The 26394-nt window shown below is 41.2% G+C and overlaps 1 protein-coding gene across 7 annotated transcripts in view; it reads left to right on the forward strand.

Moving 5' to 3' along the window:
* ZNF536 (zinc finger protein 536) overlaps positions 1-26394 on the forward strand; it is a 773116-nt gene that overhangs the window by 133219 nt on the left and 613503 nt on the right. For 6 of the 7 annotated variants that reach the window (XM_067471133.1, XM_060788164.2, XM_067471136.1 and 3 more), the window contains exon 3: positions 6682-6766. The exons of the other annotated variant lie outside the window; for it this stretch is intronic. The gene's annotated coding sequence lies outside the window, so the exon portion shown is untranslated. The remainder of the gene's footprint in view (positions 1-6681; positions 6767-26394) is intronic. 7 annotated transcript variants of the gene reach the window in all.

Raw genomic sequence — 26394 nt, forward strand, 5'->3', positions numbered from 1 at the left:
TCGGATGATGAACTGCTCTCCACCCTGCCTTCATCACTCTCAGCTGCTTTATCTTCCACAGCTGCTCGCCACCGCCCGTCCCTCCAACTTTTCTAGCGTCTATCAAGACTTAGATAACCCCATGTATTTCCAGGTTGCCAGTCTCCAGAAAACCGTTCAAACTCATCACTTGATGTGGGTTGGGTTCATATGTCCCAAATATATGCAAACAAATATACACATATATATACACACAAAACACATATACATAGACTGGGCCACAACAACACGTGGCAGGGGATGGCAAATATATATGTACTTCTCTGTGATGGCCCCTCAGCTATGAAATTCCCTCCCAAACGAAATCAGATCTGCTCAATCTATCCTGTCCTTCCGAAAAAAAAAAGTGAAATCCTGGCTGTGGGATCAGGCCTTTGCGGACTAGACTGACGCTGGCAAAATTATGGTTTTATTGGACTATGATGAATTTGGCATTGTATTTAATGTTTTATATTGTTTTTATACTGTTTTTTATTATATTAGGTATATTTAAGCTTTTCTTATTGTGGACACTATGCTGTGTTGGTTGTTAGCCACTGTCATGTATTATGTTCTGCAGTTGATGGTGGTTGGTGATGGAAGGGTTAATGTAAGTCTTAGTTCTAAAGAGTAATCTGTAAGTAAGAGTTCATGGGTGAAAGCAATTAAGGGTTGAGATATGCAAGAGATAGGTTGCAACTGGGTGTTTCTGGATATAAGGAGCGAACCTTGGGACTTATCTTTGGGAGAAAAGCATTTGTCTTATTTTGGTGGTAGATGCTGCTGGTTCACCCCCAGGTTTGTGGATTTTTGGTGTCCTGACCTGTCTCCTGAACTTTTGGAATCCTGGAACCTTGAATCTTTGGACTGGCTTTTGATTACAGTATTGACTCTTGATCCTTGGACTTTGTTTATTGTACTCTCGGCGTTTGACCACTGGACTGGACCTTTTGACCTCGGAGTTATCTTGAACCTGCAACAGTGTTTGCTGTGTTTGTTTCTGTGGCTGAGTGCAATCTTTATGCTTTATATTTTGGACTATTAAAACAGCCAGAAAGTGAGTGCTATTTTAATTAAACTGCATGATACAAACTGGGTATTTGTTTGGTTCATCTCTACCTGAGTAAGGCAGAGCCCTGGCAGTGTGACAGTCGCCCCGAGTCCGTCAAGGTGAGATAGGACAGGCTATAAATGCCCTAAATAAATAAATTATATTCCTTTGAATCTCTTTGTAGAAAGAAAAAATGGGCAAAAATAATAAAAATAATAATAATAAATCACCCCACTATAATCTTTGTAAATTCGAGGTGATCCTGCTTCTTCCCTATGACAAGGTCAGCGTATGTGTCTAGTGTGCAATTTGGTGGATTACAGTTCAAAATAAAAAGGGGGAGAAATGACTTGTTGTGCTTATTTTGGAAACTGCATTTGATGTTATAGATAAACTATGTGATAGGCCACCATTCTGTGTTTTTCTTTTAAGCAAGTCTGTGGTGCAGGTCAGATAATACGGGGCCACCGCTACAGGCTAGGAGCAGAGCTGTTGGGGAAGTCCAAGTAATCCTATAATGTATGTATTTTATTCTGATCTAATTTTTGTTGTCTGCATTCTGTATTTCATTTTGCTGTATTGTACCTTTGGGCTTGGCGTCATGTTAGCCGCCCTGAGTTGCCTTTGGGGAGATGGTGGCGGGGTATAAATAAAGATTATTATTATTATTATTATTATTATTATTATTATTATTAGTCTTCAACAAGCTTTCTGTCCATAGAAAAGAACATTAATAGTAGAATTTGCATTATCTTAACTAGGGAAAAAACTCAGAGCAGGAAGAAAGACAACTTTTCCCCTTCTGAAAGCACAAAGGAGGAGAGTTAGTGTAGTTCATATGCGTCTGTATATATATAATATCTTTCCCTAGGGGTCTGTGGCACTACTTTGGAGGGGTTTGTTTGAATATTACAAAACCTTGGGTGAATATTATGGAGCATTGCAATGTCTCGCTGTAGGGGAACTTCCCTCTTTTTCATTTATATATGTAAATCCGACTGAAGTGAAAGCAGCCGGGAGCATCTTTAGGACATTGTTCTATGCTTATAATGTATATACATAACTAACATTCAAAGTATGAAGACATCAGGCTTATTTTAATTCTTGGTTGTGAATGGAAGGAAGAGCCTTAGATTTTTTTTTTTTAAAAAAAGAGTGCATACTGGTACTGTATTTCAGAAGCTAAGAACATCAACTTTTGTAGGATGGAGACTGTGCCGTCATACCCAGACACTATAAAGTTAAAACTATGATGTGCTTCTCTCTTTATCTGGGTGAACTGCGGGTGCCTTTCTTAGAAGCTCAAGATTCCCAGCAACTAATGCCAGTCTAGATTTGGACTGGCCTCAGTTGCTGGGCCCAGTTTACCTGTCCAACCCAGTTTACCTGTCTGAACGGATTCTCCCCTATGAACCACCAAGGTTATTAAGATCTTCCAGAGGGGCCCTGCTCTCAGTCCCACCACCTTCGCAATCGCATTTGGTGGGGACAAGGGACAGGGCCCTCTCGGTGGTGGCTCCTCGGCTTTGGAACTCCCTCCCACTAGAGATTCGATCTGCTCCCTCCCTCCTGACCTTCAGGAAACTAATAAAGACCTGGCTTTGGAACGTGGCATTTGAGGACTGAATCTATAACCTTCGTCCACATGGAAGGAGGAGGATGAACTGTGATTGTGACTGTGACTGTATTGACGACTTGGCTTGGGTAATATGATGATGATGTTTTTAATGTACTTATATTTTAATTCGTAATGATGATGCACTGTGTTGCTTTTGTATATTGTTGTATTTGAACACATGTTGTGAACCGGCCTGAGTCCCTCGTTCGAGGTGAGAAGACCAGTATATAAAACTTCTAAATAAATAAATTTGAACATCAAACAGAACATTTATTTCTCAAAGTCCTTGACATACTTGGCACAGCTTGATGAAGTTGCAAACACAAACCGTCAATTTAGGAAACCATATAGATGTTCTTTGTATCCCTTTTCCTTCAGTTGCCGAGTTAACTTTCCCCCAATGGTAGAAAAATCCTGGGATCTTTTACCCTAACCCTGAGCTGCTATCTGTCAGAAAGAGCAGGTCTTTCCCTATCCAAACTCAAGATTAGTTTTGGAGATGAAGTAATGGAGCCTCTCCCAATGGCAGAGAAATCCTAAGATATTCCCTGCCCCAGCACTGAGCTACTATCCATTAGAAAGAGCAGGTCTTTCTCTATCTGAGCTCAGCACCAGTTTCAAAGGCGAGAGGGTAACCCATACTCACGATGGCCTGTCCGAGCTGCCTAGCTTGGCCACCAGCACATCTGAGGGTTTTTCTACACTAAAGAAGGCAGGAGAGCTTTTCCAAAATTGAGGTCTCATCCCCAGAAAAAAGGGTGGTCTCTGGACCAAAAGGATACTTTTTTAAACCAATTACAGCAAGAAGCTTGTAGGCTGGCTTCCAGCCTCTGTTAATGTTTAACTTTCAGGGTGCTGCTGAGACTGTAGCAACCCTGGGGGAAAATGCAAAGGGATGCCATTTTATGCAACTAAGGGGTGATGCAAACCAAGCTCCTGGAAGACGGAACAGAGACAGACCTCCACTTGGAGCTCTTGCTGGCCTCCAAACAAACCTTCAGCTTATATATTGCATACATTAATATATCCATTATACTAAAATTGCAGTTCTCCTTCTAATTATGTTCCGGTGAAGGGAAGAGAATGGCTCCAGTAATAGATTATGGGTGTAATAAAATTTATTTTATTTTTATTCATTTATTTCATTTCTATCCAGCCTTTTTCCCAGCATGGACTTTTAGGCACCTAAGAGGGGGTATGGATATTTAAATGGTTGCTGTTTATTGTCGGAATGGAGAGGAATTCTTCTGGGATTTTTCAACCACATGTGCCAAAATGCCTGATTTGGAGTACTGTGAATCTTGGCTTAACTTCTTGGGCAATGTGAGTGGCTGCTCTTTCTCAGGCCAAAATGGGTTTTGGGCTGACCTTGACTAGTAGTGTGTGTTGACTCTTTCTAACAGTCGCCAACATTCTGGTCTTTTTTTCCATATTATTTATGATGTGTTGTCTAGTGTCTGTCCAATAATTACCAAACTTGTGCTGATCATTTTCAACACGATGTATGATAGTGCTTGCAAACCCAAGAGGTGATTGTAGAAAGTTAAGACTGACAGCTTGATAGGCAGAAACTTTGGAAAGTTTTAGAAGTTCTGTATATTTTTGATGTATCAATTTGAACAGTGTATATTTGCTACGTGTCTTGGAAAACTTTTTTTAAAGACTTCAACTCCTGGAGTCCTCATGATGGTCATGCCCAATGACCATTTTAATTAAAGGATTCTGGTAGCCGTAATCTAAAATATAACCTTTTTAAGATGAAGGGGTGTGTAGATTTGTGTGTGTAGAGAACATTGTGTTTAAGTGCAGGCCAAGGTCTTTAGGCGCTGCACCTAGTGTGCCGATCACCACTGGGACCACCTTGACTGGCTTGTGCCAGAGTCTTTGCAGTTCGATCTTTCAATCCCCATATCATGTCAGCTTTTCCAGTAGTTTCTCTTCAATCCTGTTTGTTCCGTCCCCCAGGAGACTGGTTTGCATTGCTTTTTTAGTTGCTTGGAGTGGCTGCCCCTTGCCTTTCTCCCAGGAGCTGCTGCAGCCTTGCAAAGCCTGGAGTTTAACAGCCAAAGGCAGGAAAAGCCAGCCTGCAAACTCTTTGCAATGATTGGCCTAGGGAGCAGCTCTTTGAGCCCGTCCCTTCTCCTGGGGAAAGGCTTCCATTTTGGAGTCCTCCCTGCCTGTTCAGGTCTGAAGAAGGAATCTGATGTGCTGGTGGCCAGACAGGTAGCTCCGACAAACCACTGTAAAAACTATTGAGAACAATTGAGAAATTAAGATCGACAGAGAAGTTTATTGAGAAGAATTGAGCTATAGTTAGATAAATTATAAGAATTATAGAGTATAAAGAAAAATAGATATTGAGCTTTGAGAATTGAGTTTTATAGAGTCTTATAGAGGGAGAGAGACTGCATTGCCTTACCTCCAAGGCTAATCTGGAGCTCAGATAGATAGGGAAAGATTTGTTCTTTCTAAATGGCAACAGCTCTGGATTAGGGTGAAGGATCCCTGGATCCCTTTGCCACTTGGGGAAAGGCTGACTCAGTAACTAGTGGAGAAGAGAAAGAAGAAATATCTATTTGGTTCATCAATTGACTGTTCTGTTTGCGACTTTGAGAAATAAATATCCTTTTTTGATGTTCAGAACTTGTAATAGACTCAGTTACTGAGAATCTCAATCTTCTCAAGAAAACCACCGGCAGTTTGCCCAGACATAGGGAACAGCACACCATAGCTTTGTTTTTTAAAGCGTATGGGTGTAACGGCACACTGTTGTCGCCTGGGATTGCAACATCGACGATCCATACTCCCCCCCCCCCCCCCACGATCATGAGGTCGGAAATATTGTGCTCCAGAACTCTGTCAGTCTGAATCCAGAAGTCCCGGAGTAGTTTGATGTGTTCATTTTCTGTAATTTTTTCCGGCTTGTGATCCCACCAGTTTTTTTTTGTTGCAAGTAGATGGTATTTGTGGCATAAGTTGCAATGAATCATTTTATCTACGGTGTTGTGCCTCTGCTTATAGTCTGTCTGGGCGATCTTCTTGCAGCAGCTGAGGATGGGATCTATTGTTTTATCTGCTTCCTTGCCCAGTCTAAACTTGGGATCTGCCATCGACTTTTCTATTATTAGGTTCTTGTGGGTTTTTTCGGGCTATAGAACCATGTTCTAGAGGCATTTCTCCTGACGTTTCGCCTGCATCTATGGCAAGCATCCTCAGAGGTGCTTGCCATAGATGCAGGCAAAACGTCAGGAGAAATGCCTCTAGAACATGGCTCTATAGCCCGAAAAAACCCACAAGAACCTAGTGATTCCAGCCATGAAAGCCTTCGACAATACATTGAACTTTTCTATTATTATTATTATTATTATTATTATTATTATTATTATTATTTTATTGTCACAAAAGCACAAACCCCTCTTTGGCCAACTTTGACCCCCCCCCCCCCAATTCACTTCCTAATTGTATTCTTTCTAAACACTGTATTTGGAAAACCTTAATAAAATTATTTTTTAAGAACTTGTTAAGGAGGATAGCACGAATGAACAGCAATCTTTTTCAAAGAGACAACTTATTAGCTCACTTTATATTTCCCACATATAGATTAGATTTATCTGCAAGACAAAAGTTTAAAATAGTTCAAGTGACGAGCCTGTGAATGTTTGCCATTTTCTGCTTCCAAAGTGAAAAATTGCATTTACAACAGAAGATACAATATCCAAGATACAATACTCCAGATGATGAGCGTTATCAACAGATCTATCAGAAAACGGATGACGTAGGCTATAATCCAAAATACATTTACTAGGGTTAAGGTCCACTGGGCATAACAGGAATTAGTTCAGAATAAACATTCTCTGAAGTGTTGTGTTAAGTTTGTGTCAAGTATTGCAGAGCAAGTTAACGTCTCTATATAAAGCGGAATAGCAAAACTGGTTTTGTTTTAACTAGTATGTTGGTTTTGCATTTTTAAATTTCTCGTTCAAATTGGTTTCAGCAATTCCCGACCTTCTGCATTTTCCCGACAACTTCAAGGAGATACCGCTACACATCAAAGAATTTGTTGGTGTAGGACTCACCTGGTAAGACTGGTTTCATTGCATGCTTTATGATTTTTATGTTTTATGAATGAGAATCTCTATAGCAGTGTTTCTCAACCTGGGGGTCGGGACCCCTGAGGGGGTCATGAGGGGGTCTCAAAGGGGTCACCAAAGACCATCAGAAAACATAGTATTTTCTGATGGTCATTGGGATTCTGTGTGAGAAGTTTGACTCAATTCCATCATTGGTGGAGTTCAGAATGCTCTTTGATTGTAGGTGAACTATAAATCCCAACAACTACAACTCCCAAATGTCAAGGTCTATTTTCCCCAGACTCCACCAGTGTTCACATTTGGGTATATTGAGTATTTGTGCCAAGTTTGGCCCAGATCATCATTGCATGAATCCACAGCACTCCTCTGGATATAGGTGAACTATAACTCCCAAACTCAAGGTAAATGCCCACCAAACCCTTCCAGTGCTTTCTGTTGGTCATGGGAGTTCTGTGTGCCAAGTTCGGTTTAAATCCATCGCTTGTGGAGTTCAGAATGCTCTTTGATTATAAGTGAACTATAAATCCCAGCAACTACAACTCCCAAATTACAAAATCAATCCTCCCCCCAACCCCACTAGCATTCACATTTGGGCATATTGGGTATTTGTGCTCAATTTAGTCCAGTGAATGAAAATCCATCCTGAATATCGGATATTTACATTACGATTTATAACAGTAGTAAAATGACAGCAACGAAAACAATATTATGGTTGGGGGTCACCACAACATATGGAACGGCATTAAGGGGTCACGGCATTAGCAAGGTTGAGAACCACTGCTCTATAGACTTTGCATGGTGTGTAGTATGGGGCAGGGGCAAAAAAATTTAACAAATTCCTATTCTCAGATTTGAGCTTCCAGCTCAAAATCTTAATGCACCTTCTTAAAGCAAAAATTATTTTTAGTAAGCATACATTATGACCACTGCTTTTTGTAATGGGAATAGTTGGTTGACAGCATTCCTTTAAAAGAAAAGTTTTATAATGATTTTAATAATGAGACGCTGAGGATTTATGTTTTTATTGGTTTTTACTGTTTCATCTGATATTATTTATGCTAATGTTTTAATTGTTTTTATGTTTTTGGGGGCATCGAATTGTGCTGTTTGTAAACCGCCCTGAGTCACCTTCAGGTTGAGAAAGGCAGTATGTAAATAAAATAAATCAATAAATCAATAAATAAATTTGATGTCATCATAGAAGCTTTTAAACTATATTTCTTAAGGTGGCTTTAACTTATGCGTACAATAGTGCATCTATAGTTTCAATTGATCTCTATGTCCATGGATTCTGCATCTATGGATTCAACTATTAACAACTTGACTATGTCATTGTATATAATGAAATTTGAGCTTCCATTGTTTTTGGTATTCAGAGGAGTTCTGGAACCAAACCCAAGGGCCCCGCCGTACTACTAACCTTATCTTGGACATGCACCAACTTTAAAAAGAAAGTTCAGAGTGGTAAAGAAGTTTGCACTTCTAAAATAATAAAACCTAGGGCAGTGTTTCTCAACCTTCCTAATGCCTCGACTCCTTAATAAGGTTCCTCATGTTGTGTTGACCCCCAACCATAAAATCATTTTTGTTGCTACTTCACAACTGTAATTTTGCTACTGTTATGAATCATAATGTAAATATCCAATATGCAGAATATATTTTCATTCACTGGACCAAATTTGGCACAAATACCCGATACACCCAAGTTTGAATACTGGTGGGGTTGGGGGGATTGATTTTGTTGTTTAGGAGTTGTAGTTGCTAGGATTTATAGTTCATTTACAATCAAAGAGCATTTTGAACTCCACCAATGATGGATTTGAACCAAACTTGGTACACAGAACTTCAATGACCAACAGAAAAAACAAGAAGGATTTGGTGGGCATTGATCTTGAGTTTTGGAGTTGTAGTTCACCTACATACAAGGAGCGCTGTGGACTCAAACAATGATGGATATGGACCAAACTTGGTACAAATACTCAATATGCCCAAATGTGAACACTAGCGGAGTTTGGTGAAAATAGATGTTTATATTTGGGAGTTGTAGTTGCTGGGATGTATAGTTCACCTACAATTCAAAACCCTGAATTCCACCAATGACAGAATTGGGCCAAACTTCCCACACAGAAACCCCATGACCAACAGAAAATGCTGTGTTTTCTGATGGTCTTTGGCGACCCCTCTGACACCCCCTCGCGACCCCTCCAGGGGTCCTGACCCCCAGGTTGAGAAGAGGGGAAAATTTGCAAAAATAATATTGATTTTGGAGAAACAGGTTCACTCTTTTTTTAGCCCACTTTGTTTTTAAATTGGTTACATAGGAGGAGGAGCCTACTATATCTTCCCTCTCCTTCTACCTTTCCCACCTGACTACATTCTTGTTCTCCTGTGATTACCAAGTTAGCACTTTAAGAAAAAGCTGAAAACCATTTTTGATATGTTTCCATGTACCTTTGAAATAAAACATGGGAGTAGAATTAGTATTGGAAAGAACTGACTTGCTAAAGCTGAATTTTTTTTTTTGGTGGAATCTGTATAAATACATGTTGGAGTCTGGCCCAACCTTTGCCATTTTGACCTCTCTTTGATGATATTTAGCCACACGTTGCCTTTGTTTTCATCTGTGAAATGTCAAAATATATGCAAATCCAGATGAGGGACTAGGGTGATCATGGGTTTGGCAAGTGTTTGTGTGGAGTAAAGATGGTCCTGTAATGCATCTCCATCTGAAAACTTTGTGTGAGGATTAATATGGACAGCAAGGGATCATTGTCCTTTGTTTTATTACCTGGCTTCTCTGAATTGGTCTGTACTTGACACTGACAGCTGAGGCAAAACCTAGTGTGATCTTGGCATACTAGCTTCCTAGTATTTTAGCAGATGCAGTTATGATCAGCCAATGCATCCTAGATTCTAGGCCAGTGTTTGGGGTCACAAAGGGATGTCAGAGGGGTCACTAAAGACCATCAGAAAAACAGTATTTTTTGTTGGTCATGGGGTTCTGTTTGGGAAGTTTGGCCCAATTCTATCATTGGTGGCGTTCAGAACACTCCTTGATTACAGGTGAACTATAAATCCCAGTATCTACAACTCCCAAATGTCAAAGTCTATTTTCCCCAAACCCCATCATTGTTCACATTTGGGTATATTGAGTATCCGTGCCAAGTTTGGTCCAGATCCATCATTGTTTGAGCCCACAGTGTTCTCTGGATGTAGGCAAACTACAACTCCCAAACTCAAGGTCAATGCCCACCAAACCCTTCCAGTATTTTCGTTTGATCGTGGGAAAATCTCTGTGCAAACTTTGGTTCAATTCCATTGTTGGTGGGGTTCAGAATGCTCTTTGTTTACATGTTAACTATAAATCCCAGCAACTACAACTCCCAAATGACAAAATCAATCCCCTCGCCAACCCCACCAGCATTCAAATTTGGGCATATTGGGTATTTGTGCCAAATTTGCTCCAGTGAATGAAAATACATCCTGCAGATCATTATTTACATGGCGATTCATAATGATAGGGTTATGGTTGGGGGTCACCACAACATGAGGAACTGTATTAAGGGGTCGCGGCATTAGGAAGGTTGAGAACCACTGTTCTAGGCCAAGCTTAACATGGGAGTCTATCCTCATTGTCTTTCCTATACTTTATCCCAGATCAAAGACAGGAAGGAATAGTCCAAATCCTTACAATTTAAGTTGCCATCCTTTTTACAACTCAGATGTTACTGCTCATGATCAGATTTTCCTGAATTATAATGGTTGTCATGTTAAAATGTGATGTCCTTTTGATGCCTTCTCTGCCACTCTCCACCTATTCTGATCAGACCTGATCCAAAGGTTGGAGAGCCTTTCGGTTGCAATTCCCATGACGCAAAGAGGCCCAAGCATGGCACACTAATGACATCCTCTGTATGCCAGTGGGTGTTTTTTTGCTAATTCAGATTCCACATTGGTGTCTGAACTAATTATGAATGGGAACTGCAATTAATTTTCCAAAAACACACATTAATTACAGCACCAACAGCTTCTGTCCATCTTAGTAAAACTACATAAAGTACCTTCTGGTGGAAAATCAAGGTAAAAATATTTGGAAATATGCAGTTAATCATCTTAAAATCATATCAGGATTCTTGGAGGTCTGGCTTAAATTCCACCTATTAATGAAGTCTACAATATGAGTGTCTATTGATTTTTAATACTTCCTTTATTAAAACATTTATATCCCACTGTAGATCTGAAGATCTCACTTGCAGAGGAGTCAGATCTAGTTGAAAAGTAAGATCTGTTGATATCAATAGAACATATGATCAGCACACTGGGTGCAGAGCCTAAAGACCTTGGCCTGCACTTAAACACAATCAGTGCTGACAAAATTACCATCTGCCAGCTGCAAAAGGCCACATTACTCGGACCTGCACACATTATTTGTCGATACATCACACAGTCCTGGACACTTTGGAAGTGTCCGACGTTTGATTCAATAAAATAGCCAGCAGAGTGATCATGTTTGCTGTGGACTCATCTTGTTGTGTTCCAACAAATAATAATGATAATAATAATAATAATAATAATAATAATAATAATCCTATGGCATGCAAAAAATAATAATAAATAGAACTTATGATTGATTTAGGATTTTGTTTTAAGATGGACCAAACAGTGAAAGGAAGAGATTTCTATGCTTTGGTTTACCGTCTATTAAGAATAAATAATATGCAAAGAGTACTAATTATTTGTTTTTGTGTTCTCCAAATTATGGTGACATTTTTAACTTGAATTGTTTTTAATATTAATGATGTTTAATACTGTTTTAATATTTGTATATTGTATATTTTAAATTGCATTGTAATCCTTTTAATTGTGAGTTGCTTTGAGTCTCAGTATGGAGAGAGAAGATAGGATATAAATAAACATTATTATTATTATTCTGACACAAAAGCACAGTATGTCACAGCAAACGAGATCTCTATGCTGGATTTCGCATCACAAAATCACAAGTCGAACACTTCCCAAGTGTCTAGGTCTGTGTGATATATTTTTGAATGGTGTGTGCAGATCCAAGTCAGGTGGCCTTTTGCAGTTGACAGATCGTGATTTTGCCAATGTGTATTGTTTCCAAATGCCGGCTGAGATCTTTTGGCACGGTGCCCAGTGTGCCGATGACCACTGGGACCACCTGGACTGGTTTATGCCAGAGCCTTTGCAGTTCGATTTTGAGGTCCTGATCATGGCTGAGTTTTTTTCTGTTGTTTTTCCTCAATGCAACTGTCACCCGGTATGGCGACGTCAATCATCCAAACGTTTTTATTTTCCACAATTGATATGTCTGGTGTATTGTGTCCCAAAACTTTGTCAGTCTGGATTCAAAAGTCCCACAGTATTTTTGCATGTTCATTTTCCACTCCCTTTGCAGGTTTATGATCCCTTTACCAGTTCTTTACTATTGACAGGTGATACTTGTGACATACGTTCCAGTGAATCATTTGGGCCACAGAGTTGTGCCTCTGCTTGTAGTCCGTTTGTGTGATTTTCTTGCAGTAGCTGAAGATATGCAGAACGTGTAAGTTTCCATCAGCTTCCTTGCACAGTCTGCATTTGGATCATCCACTGATTTTTCAATCCTGGCCTTAATTGCATTTGTTCTGATGGCTGCAAGAATCAGGCCTTCTTCTGTCTCCTTTTTCAGTGCTCCATTCGTGAGCCATAACCAGGTCTTCTCCCTGTCAACTTTTCCTTCAATTTTGTCAAGGAACTGCCCATGCAATGCTTTGTTGTGCCAGCTGTCATGAATAATAATAATTATTAATATTAATGGAGTTTTCTTGGCAAAATTTGTTCAGGAGTGGTTTGTCATGGCCTTCATCTGAGGTTGCGAAGGAGTAGAAACTTAAGCAAAGTGCAGTCATTGAATTCTTGACAACAGAAGGTGTCACCCCAGAGGAGATTACAAGCTGTTTATGGTGATTGTGTTGATGTGAGTACTATGTGTTGTTGGGCAAGTAAGTTTAAAGATGTTTAGGTGGGAACATCTAACTTGCGTGACAAACAAAGAGTTGGATGTCCTGTGACAGCAACCACTGAGTTTCACAAGCAAAAGGTTGACAGATTGATTCAGGACGATTGTTGTTGCAGGCGAAACATCAGGAGAAAATGCCTCTAGACCATGGCCATACAGCCCGAAAAAACCTACAACAACCCGATTGTTGTGTCACTCAAAGAGAATTTTTAAGCATAATTGTCATTTCACAAGAACGTGTGGGTCACATTATTGCTTTGCTTGGCTATTGGAAGATCTGTGCACAATGGGTACCCAGAATGCTGACACTTGAAATGAAAGCGCACAGACTTGAAACTTCAGAGACTGGATCTCACCACCATACGACATCCTCCATACAGTCCAGATTTAGCATCGCCTGACTTCCATCTGTTCCCGATAATGAAAGAAGATCTGCGGGGACATCATTATGCTTCTGATGAAGACGTTGAGAGAACTGTGAGATGATGGTTGCGGAAACAGAGTGTCGACTTCTTCCGTGACGGCTTTAGAAAACTTGTTCATTGTTGGCAGAAATGTATCCAATTGTCTGGTGATTATGTGGGAAAGTGAATAGTGGTAGTTGAAGAGCACATTCTAAGGATTATTTCTGCGTTTGATTGATTAAAATATTCCCATCCAAACCCAAGTAACAAAGGTGGAGGCATTACTTTTCATTCAACCCTCATAACTGAATTTATTTATTTATTTATTTATTCAAACTTCTATGCCGCCACTCCCCTGGGGCTCGGAGCAGCTTACAAGAACAGGCTAAAATCTAACACAATTTAAAAACAATTTAAAACAATTTAAAAATAACAATATCAGAGATCAAAGTCCTGTTGAAACAGATATGTCTTACATGCCCTGTGGAAAGCTGATAAGTCCCGCAAGGCATGGACTTCAGGTGGCAGAGTGTTCCAGAGTGATGGTGCCACTGTTGTAAAGGCTCTGCGTCTGGTTGCTGTTAGACAACCAGACTGGGAATTTCCAGTAAATCTTGGTCCTCATAACGGAGGGATCTCTGGGGTTGGTAGGGGCTGAGGCGGTCCCTCAAGTACATCGGCCCCAGACCATGCAAGGCCTTAAAGGTGAGTACCATCACTTTGAAGGTGAGTACCATCACCACTAACCACCTGCTGCAATGCAACCTCAGCCCTGCTACATGCACGATGGAGGACCTCCTTGCGGCAACACCAGAGGCACTCCAAGTGGCCAGTTACTGGTCAAAGGACATTTAATCAACTACCAAGTTTGCAATTTTTTTAAACTGTTTGTTTGTTTTGTTCTGTTAGAAATGTAATACAATGTTCTGGTTGCGGATGACTCGATAAATAAATAAATCACTTTGAAAGTGATCCGGTGCTCAATTGGTAATTATGTGGGAAAGTGAATAGTAGTAGGCTTGGCCGGTTTCGTTCGTTAATTTCTTAATTCGTTATTAATTCGTATTTAAATTAGCTTACGATCCAATATTGAGCCATGCAGGACTACTGTGAGGAGTAATTAAAAATCGAAACAATTTTTCCAATTTATTTCGTATTGTTTCGTAATTGGTTCAAAATTGTTTCGAAATTGTTTCGTAATTATTTCCGTATGTCTGGTGAAAGTTTTATAGTTGTTGTTTGTTTTATCAGTGATAAAATAAATTATTATTATTATTATTATTATTATTATTATTATTATTATAACTTTATTTGTACCCCGCTAGCATCTCCCAAGGGATTCGATGTGGCTTACAACGGGCCGAAGCCCACACAATACAACAATACAACAATACAGTACCTAGCAAATAAACAGTTAAGCAAAAACAATAACAAAAGCAGTACAACAAGACATTATTAAAACTGAGCAGGCAGAGTAGGGGTACAGGGTTAAAAGTGCTGATGTGTCGGAGGAATATGGGATTATAGTATAAGTGTGGTGTGCAGTGATCTTGGTTCTAACTAAAGTGCTTCTGGGATTTGGTACTGGGGTTCCTAGTCTGAAAAGGCACATTGGAACAGCCAGGTTTTCAGATTCTTCCTGAAGACTGCCAGTGTAGGGGCTTGTCTGAGGTCTTTCGGGAAGGCATTCCAGAGGCGGGGGGCCACCACAGAGAAGGCCCTGTCTCGTGTCCCCACCAAGCGCGCTTGTGATGCGGGCGGGATCACGAGAAGGGTCTCTCCAGATGACCGGAGTGAACGTGTGGGTTCGTAGACAACCATACGGTCACGCAGGTAGGGTGGTCCCAAACCGTTCAGGGCTTTGTAGGTTAGCACCTGCACCTTAAATTGGGCTCGGAAAATAAATTATCACACCAACAGTCAACAACAGAGGGAGAGGGAAGCTTCAGAAGCTCCCCCTGTCCCATTTGGAGGGTTTTTTAGCATATTTCGCAATCGCGTCCGCCATTAACGAATCGATTCGTAATTTTACGAAATTTTGTATATTTTGAATTTTTTAAAAGGAAAATTTCGGAATTCTTTAAAAAAACGAAACCCAAGGGCCCCCCTAAAAACGAAACGAGTTTAGAACCAAATTTTTCCGTGGTTACCCAAGCCTAAATAGTAGTAGTTGAAGAGCACATTCTAAGGATTATTTCTGCGTTTGACTGATTAAAATATTATTATTATTATTATTATTATTATTATTATTATTATTAACTTTATTTGTACCCTGCTAGCATCTCCCAAAGGACTCGATGCGGCTTACACAGGCTGAAGCCTCAGAACACAATACAATAGAACAAACACAACAATAACAAAGCAAATCAAAATAATTAAGCAAAATAACAGCAACAGTGACAGTACATCAAGACACTTTAAAACTGGGCCGGCTGGCGCAATGGGGTTCAGGGTTAAAAGTGCTGAAATGGCAGGAGGAACGTAGGATTAAATAGTGCAGTGTGCAGTGATATTGATTGTACTAAAGTGCTTCTAGGACTTGGGATGGGGGATTCCTAATCTGAGAAGGCACATCGGAACAGCCAAGTTTTTAGATTCCTTCTGAAAACTACTAAAGTAGGGGCCTGTCGAAGATCTTTTGGAAGGGCATTCCAGAGTCGGGGGGCCGCCACAGAGAAGGCCCTGTCCCGTGTCCCCACCAAGCGCGCTTGCGACGTGGGTGGGATCACGAGCAGGGCCTCCCCAGATGACCGGAGCGAGCGTGTGGGTTTGTAGATGGAGATGCGGTCACGCAGGTAGGGTGGTCCCAAACCGTTCAGGGCTTTGTAGGTGAGCACCTGCACCTTGAATTGGGCTCGGAAAATAAATGGCAGCCAGTGGAGCTCCTTAAACAGAGGGGTAGACCTCTCTTGATAATGAGCCCCGGTTAGCATCCTGGCTGCCACCCGCTGGACCAATTGAAGTTTCCGAGCCGTCTTCAAGGGCAGCCCCACGTAGCCCCACATTCCCATCCAAACCCAAGTAACAAAGGTGGAGGCATTACTTTTCATTCAACCCTCATGACTGAATTTGTGGATTAGCCATAGATCTCTTGCTATCCTATCATCGTAGCCCTTGTGCAAGTCATCTTTCAGTGGTAATATGTTTTTAAAGGTTTACCAATTCCTCTCTTCTTTGTTTAAAGCGTTCAGTATTTGCGTGCGAGGACATACGAAGAAGGACCGTGAGACAGTATATAACGCGAGGGTGCCTGACAGTCCCCATTTGATCCTGCTAAGGGGCTTAAACGAATCTGCATAAAACCATCTTCAGTTCTAATTAGTAAAACCCACCTTTCCTTTTGACCATATTCCTTAGAGGTCATCCCATAAACCATTTAAACTGATAGCAATATTAGAAGCCAAGAAATTAATTTCAGACGGTATACATTTTTTAAAAAAAACACACACACATCTGTTGTGACTACCTTATTTTAAGAAGTGCTTATTTATTTTATTTTATTTTTGTGGATATTACCAACCGAGGATTACTTTTATTTTGGTTTACCCCCCCCCCCCCCCGCCTTCCCCCCACAACAGTTATATTAGAAATTTTCTGTTTTATTCTTACCTTCTTAGTAAAAATCCTTTTATCACACAATGGGTAATTTATATCCATTACCAGCCCTTTCAATCCTTTTCAGTGGGGCTGTCACTGCCTTTGGCATAGTAATGATTAATGTGATCTAATAATAGTGTGCCATTATATTACCTTAGTAAAACATGTACCAACAGCCTATTCAGATCTACCAAATTCATAGCTTCCTATAATATTTTTGTTGAAAGACAGGATTACTATTTTTCAAAGCTGAATTTTTTCCTCCTGTTAACATATTTAATGAAATTCACAATTCTTTGCCATAGCAATCTTCTTCTTTTTTTTCCCCCTCCCCGTATGCATTTTGCCTCGATGGGGGAAGGTTGTATCATTGTGGATTATGATTTGTTAGGTGAATCCTTTGACATGCAAAAAAAAAGAGAAAGAGAAAGAAAACCTGGTTATAGTGTTTTCTTCTTCATTAAAGCATCCTCTTTTCCTTTTTTTTAACATAATTTAAACTGAATTTCAAGGAATAAAGTGCTGAGAGATGAAATGTTGCCTTTATTTTATCTTAACTCGTGTAGTTTTCCCTTTGACTTCAGGTTTGAGTCTGTAGCTGAACATAAGTTTCAAAACGTAAGGGATAATCGGGACTCCTGATGCCAGTACAATGGAGCGCTTTGACAGAGCATTATCTAATATTAAAACTGATCTTGACTTTTAGGAGATCTGGAGCAGGTGACAGTACATTCTTACACACTGTTCTGGAACAGCTGTTCCAGGAGCTCCAATTTTATTTGCTTTGAACTAAAGGTTCAAAGTGTAGAGACATCAGACTGGCAACAAAGATCCGCCTAGTCCAAGCCATGGTCTTCCCTGTAGTCACCTACGGATGTGAGAGCTGGACCTTAGGGAAGGCTCAGCGAAGGAAGATCATTGCTTTTGAGCTGTGGTGTTGGAGGGAAGTTCTGAGAGTGCCTTGGACTGCGAGAAGATCCAACCAGTCCATCCTCCAGGAAATAAAGCCCGACTGCTCACTGGAGGGAAGGAGACTAGAGACAAAGTTGAAGTCCTTTGGCCACATCATGAGGAGACAACAAAGCCTAGAGAAGACAATTATACTGGGGAAAGTTGAAGGCAAAAGGAAGAGGGGCCGATCAAGGGCAAGATGGATGGATGGCATTCTTGAAGTGACTGGACTGACCTTGAAGGAGCTGGGGGTGGTGACGGCCGACAGGGAGCTCTGGTGTGGGCTGGTCCATGAGGTCACGAAGAGTCAGAGACGACTGAACGAATGAACAACAACAACAAAGGTTTGTTTGCAATCCCAGGCTTGGGATTTTGCAGCAGGGTGGCTTCCTGTTATAGTTTGCAGTCATAGGGCAAGCCCCCTGTCCATCTTCATTTAGCTTTGGTTCCGCCCCTTTTCCTGGGTTTTGGGAAGAGAGAGGAACCATTTTAGTCAGTCACACACAAGGAAGCTAGCCTATAGGATGCAAATCAGTTTGTCCCATAGGAAAGGCTTCATTTCTCAAGACCATCCGGGGTCCACACTGATTATCCAGTTCCAGGAAAACGGAAGGAAAAGGTCCCAAAGGCTCTGGCTGAGAGCTCACAGCCTCTCAGCCTCACAGCACCAGAGGGGAAAACAGCCACAGGACAGCATTACAGAACCACAGAATTCCAGCTAAATACCTTCTAGCTTCGTCTGGTAGGTTACTCGGTTTCCAGACCCATTTGGGATCAGCAGTTATACCCAGACCAGCGAGGCCTAGGTGATGGACGGCCTGGGAGAGATTATAAAGGGTTCTTCTTCATGTTGAGATAGTATAGTTAAACCAAGTCAGTGCCAGTCTCTTAAAGACTAGAATAGTAAAGCCTTGAAGTTTTGTTTGAAGATTTGTTCCTTAATAAAGACTTTGTTGTACTTTTAAAGAACTCTAAAGCCCATTACTTCTGGAAGTCTCTAACAATCTCCCTTCGGGCACCCGGCTTCCCATTGGGTTTAAAGTGCGTGTCCTATAGAATAAAGACATTGTGGTGACAGAACACACACTTTGTATGCTAGCAAAAGATGGTTCTTAGCATTGGCCATTTCCGCTCCCTTGGCAGCCACCTCTCCACCAAAATCAACATCGACACCGAAATACAAAACCGCCTGAGCTCTGCGAGTGCAGCATTTTCCCGAATGAAGCAGAGAGTGTTTGAGGACTGGGACATCCATACGGAGACCAAGGTGCTTGTTTATAAAGCTATTGTTCTCCCAACCCTGCTCTATGCCTGCGAAACGTGGACTATCTACAGACGTCACATGCAACTCCTGGAATGAGTAGGATAGTCTTCCAGGCGGTGGGTTTGTAGGTGACTGTGGAGTCCTATTCTTGACCTGCATGTTTTCCCGCGGTGAGGGCATCGTATTGTCGAAGGCTTTCATGGCTGGAATCACTAGGTTCTTGTGGGTTTTTTCGGGCTATAGGGCCATGTTCTAGAGACATTTCTCCTGACGTTTCGCCTGCATCTATGGCAAGCATCCTCAGAGGTAGTGGGGTCCTCACTAATCTACAAGAACCTGGTGAGGGCATCGATTTCCAGGTGGAAGGCGGTCCCGGACAGGGTTGGCTTGACGAACATTCCTCTTGGCATATTTCTCTCTTTTGCCCTCCATTTGTGCCTCTTCAAATTCTACAGCACTGCTGGTCACAGCTGACCTCCAGCTGGAGCGCTCAAAGGCCAGGGCTTCCCAGTTCTCAGTGTCTATGCCAGAGTTTTTAAGGTTGGCTTTGAGCCCATCTTTAAATCTCTTTTCCTGCCCTCCAACATTCCGTTTTACATTCTTGAGTTCGGAGTTCTTGAGTTAGGAGATGGTGGTCAGGCATCCGGACAACATTGTCGGTCCAGCAGAGTTTATGACAGAGAACCATCGCTTCAATGCTGGTGGTCTTTGCTTCTTCCAGCATGCTGACGTTTGTCTGCCTGTCTTCCCAAGAGATTTGCAGGATTTTATGGAGGCAGCACTGATGGAATAGTTCTAGGAGTTGCATCTGATGTCTGTAGACAGTCCACGCCTCGCAGGCATATAGCAGGATTGGGAGGACAATAGCTTTATAAACAAGCACGGAGAAGGAGATTCAGGAGTCAACAACTTGCTTCCTTGTTTTTGGGGGGGTTTTTTTGGGGAGGGGGTTGTCCTCTCTCTCTTTTTCTTTTTATACTGGTACAGGGTTTTCCTACTTTTCTTTAATATCACTGTTCTTCCACTTTACATATAAAGATTTCTTTCTTTTCTCTCTCTTTTTCTTATTCTTAATATCTCTAATAAAAAATAAATTAAAAACAAACAAACCCCACCCACATCTCCTCCATCCCTAACCTTATACCTCTTACCTAAAGTCATCCCTGCATGTTCCCAACTTTTTTAAAATAGGTATATACTGTAGTCTTTTGAACCTTACCCAAAGTTTTTCCTATGACCATACCTACCCCACATGGGGGCCCCGGTGGCGCAGTGGGTTAAACCCCTTTTCCGGCAGTACTGAAGACTGACAGGTCACAGGTTCGAACCTGGGGAAAGGCGTATGAGCTCCCTCTATCAGCTCCAGCTCTTCATGTGGGGACATGAGAGAAGCCTCCCACAAGGATGATAAAAACAACAAAAAATCATCCAAGCATCCCCTGGGCAACGTCCTTGCAGACGGCCAATTCTCTCACACCAGAAGTGACTTGCAGTTTCTCAAGTCGCTCCTGACACGACAAAAAAAAAAACCAAAAAAAAAAAAACTCTCCCCTAATCACCCCCCCCCCCAAAAAAGTTTTTATGTATGGAAACACAAAAATGCATTCAATAAAAAAATATTTTTTAAAAAACCTGAAGCACCTTGGTATCTCTACGGATGTCTCGGTCCTCAAACACTCTCTGCTTCATTCGGAAAAATGCTGCACTTGCAGAGCTCAGGCAGTGTTGTACTTCAGTGTCAGTGTTGACTTTGGTGGAGAGGTGGCTGCCAAGGGAGCAGAAATGGTCAACATTTGAGGTATCTAAGGAGGCCTGAGAATGACGGCTGGAATTTAATAACCAGGGTCTTTTTTCTTCTTCCAAATATTTATGTCCCACCCTAAATATGATATTTCTATTTTTTCCTGTTCTTATTTACATTTTTAGTCTCTTTATTTTAATAAAACAAACTGTCAAGGACGTTATTTGTAATTTAATATGGACTTTCATTACATTCCTTATTGCCGCTTCCCCCGCCCTCGTAGCCCACCTATAATTAACAGGAGATCTGCCACGTTTGGTTATACAACTGAATGTCAATAGTCTTTGATTCCAAAGCTTTTTGGTGGCCAGCATAACTGGCAAACAGATTTTATGATTTATAGGTCAGTAAGTTGGCTCTCTTTGGTTAGATTTGGTCCAGTAATTTGCCAGTTACTGAAACACCCTTCCAGAAGAAGAGCCTCATTACATAGAAGTTGGCTATCTGGTATTTATGTGTTTGTATGTAAATGTTTTCATTCATTAAAGAAAGAAAACATATTCGACTTTATTCCATAGGATATTGGATTCGTCAACCAAGTTTCAGAAATTTACTGTATCCTATTTCTCTCTCTCCGGATTATGCTGTCTGTATCTGTTAGACTTTCCAAATAATGGAGTTTATTTAGATACTAATAAAGTCAGGGTTGTTTTGTACCCCATGCATATTTTTCCCCAGTAGAAATTTAAAAATTACTAAATTTATTGAGACAGTACCTGGAATGTGTAGGAGATAAAGTAGGATGAATGAGAGATCAAACGAAAAACGGGTGAGAAAGATAGTCCATATTCTATCATTTTTTGTTGAGATTGATTTCACAATTCAGCAGCAGATCAGTTGCACAACTTCAGCGCTTTCCAGTAGCTTCTTCCTGCACAGTATTTTCAGTCAACTGCTCCCACAAACTGCAGTCACTCTGAAACTCTTTGACAGACACTTGAGCACATGCCCGGCCATTGTCAGTTTTACTATTGTTTTCCCCTCCAATCTAGATGACATTACTAACTTACCACAGCACACGGTTATATCTTGTCTTAGCAGACAGGTTCTTTTAATCAATTACATAGAGCCTTCGACGAACAGCATCACAGCACAAGGTGAGAGTATACACTCTACATGACTTCCTTATATACAATTCTATACAACTACACATAGCAATCACTGATTGGTTCCCAACTCATTAACTTAATTCAAACCCAGGATTGCATCATTCACAATCACCTGGACTAGGCCAGAACACATTCCCCAAATGATTCCCTATATACATTTAATGCACGACTCAGCATTTCCAATAGAAGCCTATTAGCAGTGCATGACTCAGCTATATTATATTACAATACATTGTAAAAGCTGACATTTTCATCTAAAAAAATTGAGATTCTTATAAACCTGCCTTAAAAACGAAGTGGAACATTATTTGATTATGTACATAGATATACAGAGGCGATATAAAGACTGAAAACCAATAGATGTAGGCTTATTGCAGTCAGTCAGTATATGTATGTATCTTGCGTCCAATTTTGGGCACCACAGTTGAAGGGAGGTGTTGACAAGCTGGAATGTGTCCAGAGGAGGGCGACTAAAATGATCAAGGGTGTGAAGAACAAGCCCTATGAGGAGCAGCTTAAAGAGCTGGACATGTTTAGTCTGAGGAAGAAGAGAAGGCTGAGAGGAGACATGATAGCCATGTATTTAAATATGTGAGCGGAAGTCATAGGGAGGAGGGAGCAAGCTTGTTTTCTGCTGCCCTGGAGACTAGGATGCAATGGAGCCATGGCTTCAAACTACAAGAAAGAAGATTCCACCTGAATGTAAGGAAGAACTTCCTAACTGTGAGAGCCGTTCAGCAGTGGAACTCTCTGCCCCGGAGTATGGTGGAGGCTCCTTCTTTGGAAGCTTTTAAACAGAGGCTGGATGGCCATCTGTTGGGGGTGCTTTGAATGCAGTTTTCATGCTTATTGGCAGGGTTATTTATTTATTTCTTATTTTATTTATTTCAGATATTTGTACCCCGCCCTTCTCAACCCTGGGGGGGGGGGGGGGAGGATCAGGGCAACTTCCAGCTTCTGTACACATAATAAGATACATAATAAAATCCAATAATTACATACATTTAAAACATTAAATCACATTTATTAATTAAAATCTGTTTCAATAACAGCCTGGTGGCCTTATCTGAGCTGAATTCTGTAGTTAGAGATTCCATCAAGCATGTCCATAGTCCATTTCCATAACAATTGTCATCATTGTCACTGTCATTGTCAGCAAGATTACCCGAAGGCCTGGTCCCACATCCATGTTTTTAACTTCTTTCTAAAGGAAAGGAAGTAACAGCGCTCCATGCAGTCATGCTGGCCACATGACCTTGGAGGTGTCTGTGGACAACGCTGGCTCTTCTGCTTAGAAGTGGAGATGAGCACCACACACCCCAGAGTCAAACATGACTGGACTTAATGTCAGGGGAAAACCTTTACCTTAAAGGAAAGGAGGGACGATGATAATCTAATTTCATCAGGGAGTAAATTCCACAGGTGTGTGTGTGTGTGTGGGGGGGGGGGGCTCCACCGAGAAGGCCCTCTCCCTCGTCCCTGCCAAGCTTGTTTGCAACAAAGGTGGGACTGAGAGCAGGGCCTCCCCAGAACATCTTAAATTCCGAGGTGTGTGACGGCGCAAGTGGCACCACACCACCTATATATAGAACTGTAAGTTGCAAGAGTTGAACTGTTGTATCATGCCTGATTTTGCCTTTTTACTCTGCCTATGTATAGTTGGATTGATTGGTTATTTATAGCTGTCAATCAATGTTGTTTGCACCAGTTGAATTGCTTTCTCAGCTCAATTGTTTGGCTCCACCTCTTCCTGGAGGAGGGGAGTGCTTCCCTTTTTCATTCCACCATCAGATTTTCTACCAGATGGAGGTGAGAAAGAGACTTGGCTCTAAAAGCCCCTGATTAAGTTACCTCTCAGCACCAATTCTGAGGTTCTTACCCTTGAGACTTATGCTTCATGTTCAGATCAACCTGAACGACATTGGGAAGTCTCAAGCACCTTCAAACCAGTTCTTTTGGCACCACAGGAAGGCCTTGTCCCTTCAGATATAGGCCATTGGAATTGGGGTTGTGATTATTTCGATATTCACAGCCATTGAGGAAAGAGGAAACTTGGAAAGGCTTCTCAGCTGCAAACTCTTTGGTCCCAAGACAAACAGAGACTATGATGTATATTTTCCTTCACCCCTTAGAAACTTCCAGCTTATTGCCTGAAAGAGATAACTCTTTGTGAACAATAAAACTTATTTTGAGTTATCTACAGTGTTTGGGTCTTTGGGAGTTCCAGTTTCCTAAAGGAGGGCAAGAAGCAATCCCCTGGGGGAAAGATGTCACGTCCATGCCTCTTTCATTAAGAGCAGTGTTTCTCAACCTGGGGGTTGGGACCCCTGGAGGGGTCATGAGGGGGTGTCAGAGGGGTCGCTAAAGACCATCACAAAACACAGTATTTTCTGTTGGTCATGTGGGTTCTGTTTGGGAAGTTTGGCCCAATTCTTTCATTGGTGAGGTTCGAGTGGCTCTTTGATTGCAGGTGAACTATAAATCCCAGCAACTACAACTCCCAAATGTCAAGGTCTATTTTCTTCAAACTCCACCAGTGTTCACATTTTGGGCATATTGAGTATTCCTGCCAAGTTTGGTCCAGATCCATCATTGTTTTGAGTCCACATTGCTCTATGCATGTAGGTGAATTACAAGCCTAAAACTCAAGGCCAATGCCCACCAAATCCTTCCAGTATTTTCTGTTGTTCATGGGAGTTCTGTGTGCCAAGATTAGTTCGATTCCATCATTGTTGGAGTTCGGAATGCTCTTTGATTGTAGGTGAACTATAAATCCCAGGAACTATAACTCCCAAATGACAAAATCAACCCTAACCCTAAGTCCAACCCCAGCAGTATTCAAATTTGGGCATATCAGGTATTTGTGCCAGATTTGGTACAGTGAATGAAAATACATCCTGCATATCAGATATTTTAATTACGAATAGTAGCAAAAGTACAATTGTGAAGTAGCAATGAAAATAATTTGATGGTTGGGGGTCACCACAACATGAGGAACTGTATTCAGGGGTCACAGCATTAGGAAGATTAAGAGTTATAGCCCCCAGGCGCGACGGCACAAGGTGGGACGTAGAAGGAGATACATTCGGACATGTACGCTGGGCTGGATGGCCCATGAGGTCTCTTCCAAGTCTATGATTCTGTGATTCTATAATTCTAAGAACAAGCCCTGTAGTTTATATGTCCGAGGGATCCATGATGATTGCGGATTGCAGCAAGAGTATTCTCTCGTCAGTTTAATACGTTTCGCAGAATAGTGTGGAATTAGCTTGGCTCATTGGGTACTGCATTTTGAACTGGCATGCCTGTGCCCAAATCTCTTCCTAGCCGTTCATTCACTGGACGACTTTGAGAAGGCCACCATCTGCCTCAAGTAGAGCTTTCCAGACAAACATAGGGATATAGGATATGCATCTGGAAGTTGGTGGTGAAGCAGTCTTGTGACAACAACAAAAGAAGTATGAGTCTGGTCAGTATGTGGATGGGAGACTCGCGTTTGTGTTCTATTTAGTACGATAACATCCGCAGTATTGACTTGCCCTGTTGGGTTGTTGTCAAAACCATTGAGAAAAGGGTCCTTAATGTGCTTCTTGTGCTGCAAATGCAATGAGAATTATTAGGAATCTGAGTGTTTCTACATCTTCTAAAAAGCTCCTTAACAGTGTAAATTTCAGGGTTAAGGTTGATAGTATGGATAGGGGGTGGTTTATAAAAACAAAATACGTTCTTGTTCTCTCCGTCATCGTGGTTGGACACATTCAGAAGCATCCCTCTTCTCGTTCGCTTGTTGACAGAGCAACCTCTCCACTTGTCGGTTCCTATATGCATCCTGCACTTTCCAGACCCGCAACAGCTTCACTTGTTTAAGTTAGGGAGAGCTGCCTCTCACAGTGCCCTGCTTTGACAAAAGATGGATGGGAATAGCAGAAAATATTCTTATTGGGAAGATGTTATCCTTCCAGAGAAGTGCTTTGGAAACAGCACAGGCATTAAGTTTTCCGTTCTTGTTTCCACTTAGGCACTTGCTCTATTAGAGGTGGCTCTGCGGCGCTTCTGTATTCCTCCTGCAAGGGAATAATACATTGTTAGCTCAGCCGATAATGTGAAGTTCCCTCCTTGTTGTATTACATCAGACAAAAAGGGTGGCGATGAACACCCACTTGTATGCAACCTTGTGTGAGAATCACATAGAGAAGCTTTATTTTATCAATGTCTCCTCCTTGACATGTAATGGAACAATGACTGTAATGGAGAGATTTTCAAATGAAACACTCAGATACGATATACAATGTAGTATATATCAAGTTTCCAAAGTTCAACCTCTTTCTCATTTGAGGGTGTCTTTAAATTCTGTCATTGTCAGGCATTACATTTTTCTATTTTTGCAGCATTTCCTGTTCATATGAACTGCCCATCACAATGGGTTCTTAGAATGTATGGCATTGTTATATTTGCATGACAAATTTCTGAA

The sequence above is a fragment of the Anolis sagrei genome, chromosome 8 (assembly GCF_037176765.1).
Source record: "Anolis sagrei isolate rAnoSag1 chromosome 8, rAnoSag1.mat, whole genome shotgun sequence".
In the NCBI taxonomy this organism is placed as follows: domain Eukaryota; kingdom Metazoa; phylum Chordata; class Lepidosauria; order Squamata; family Dactyloidae; genus Anolis; species Anolis sagrei.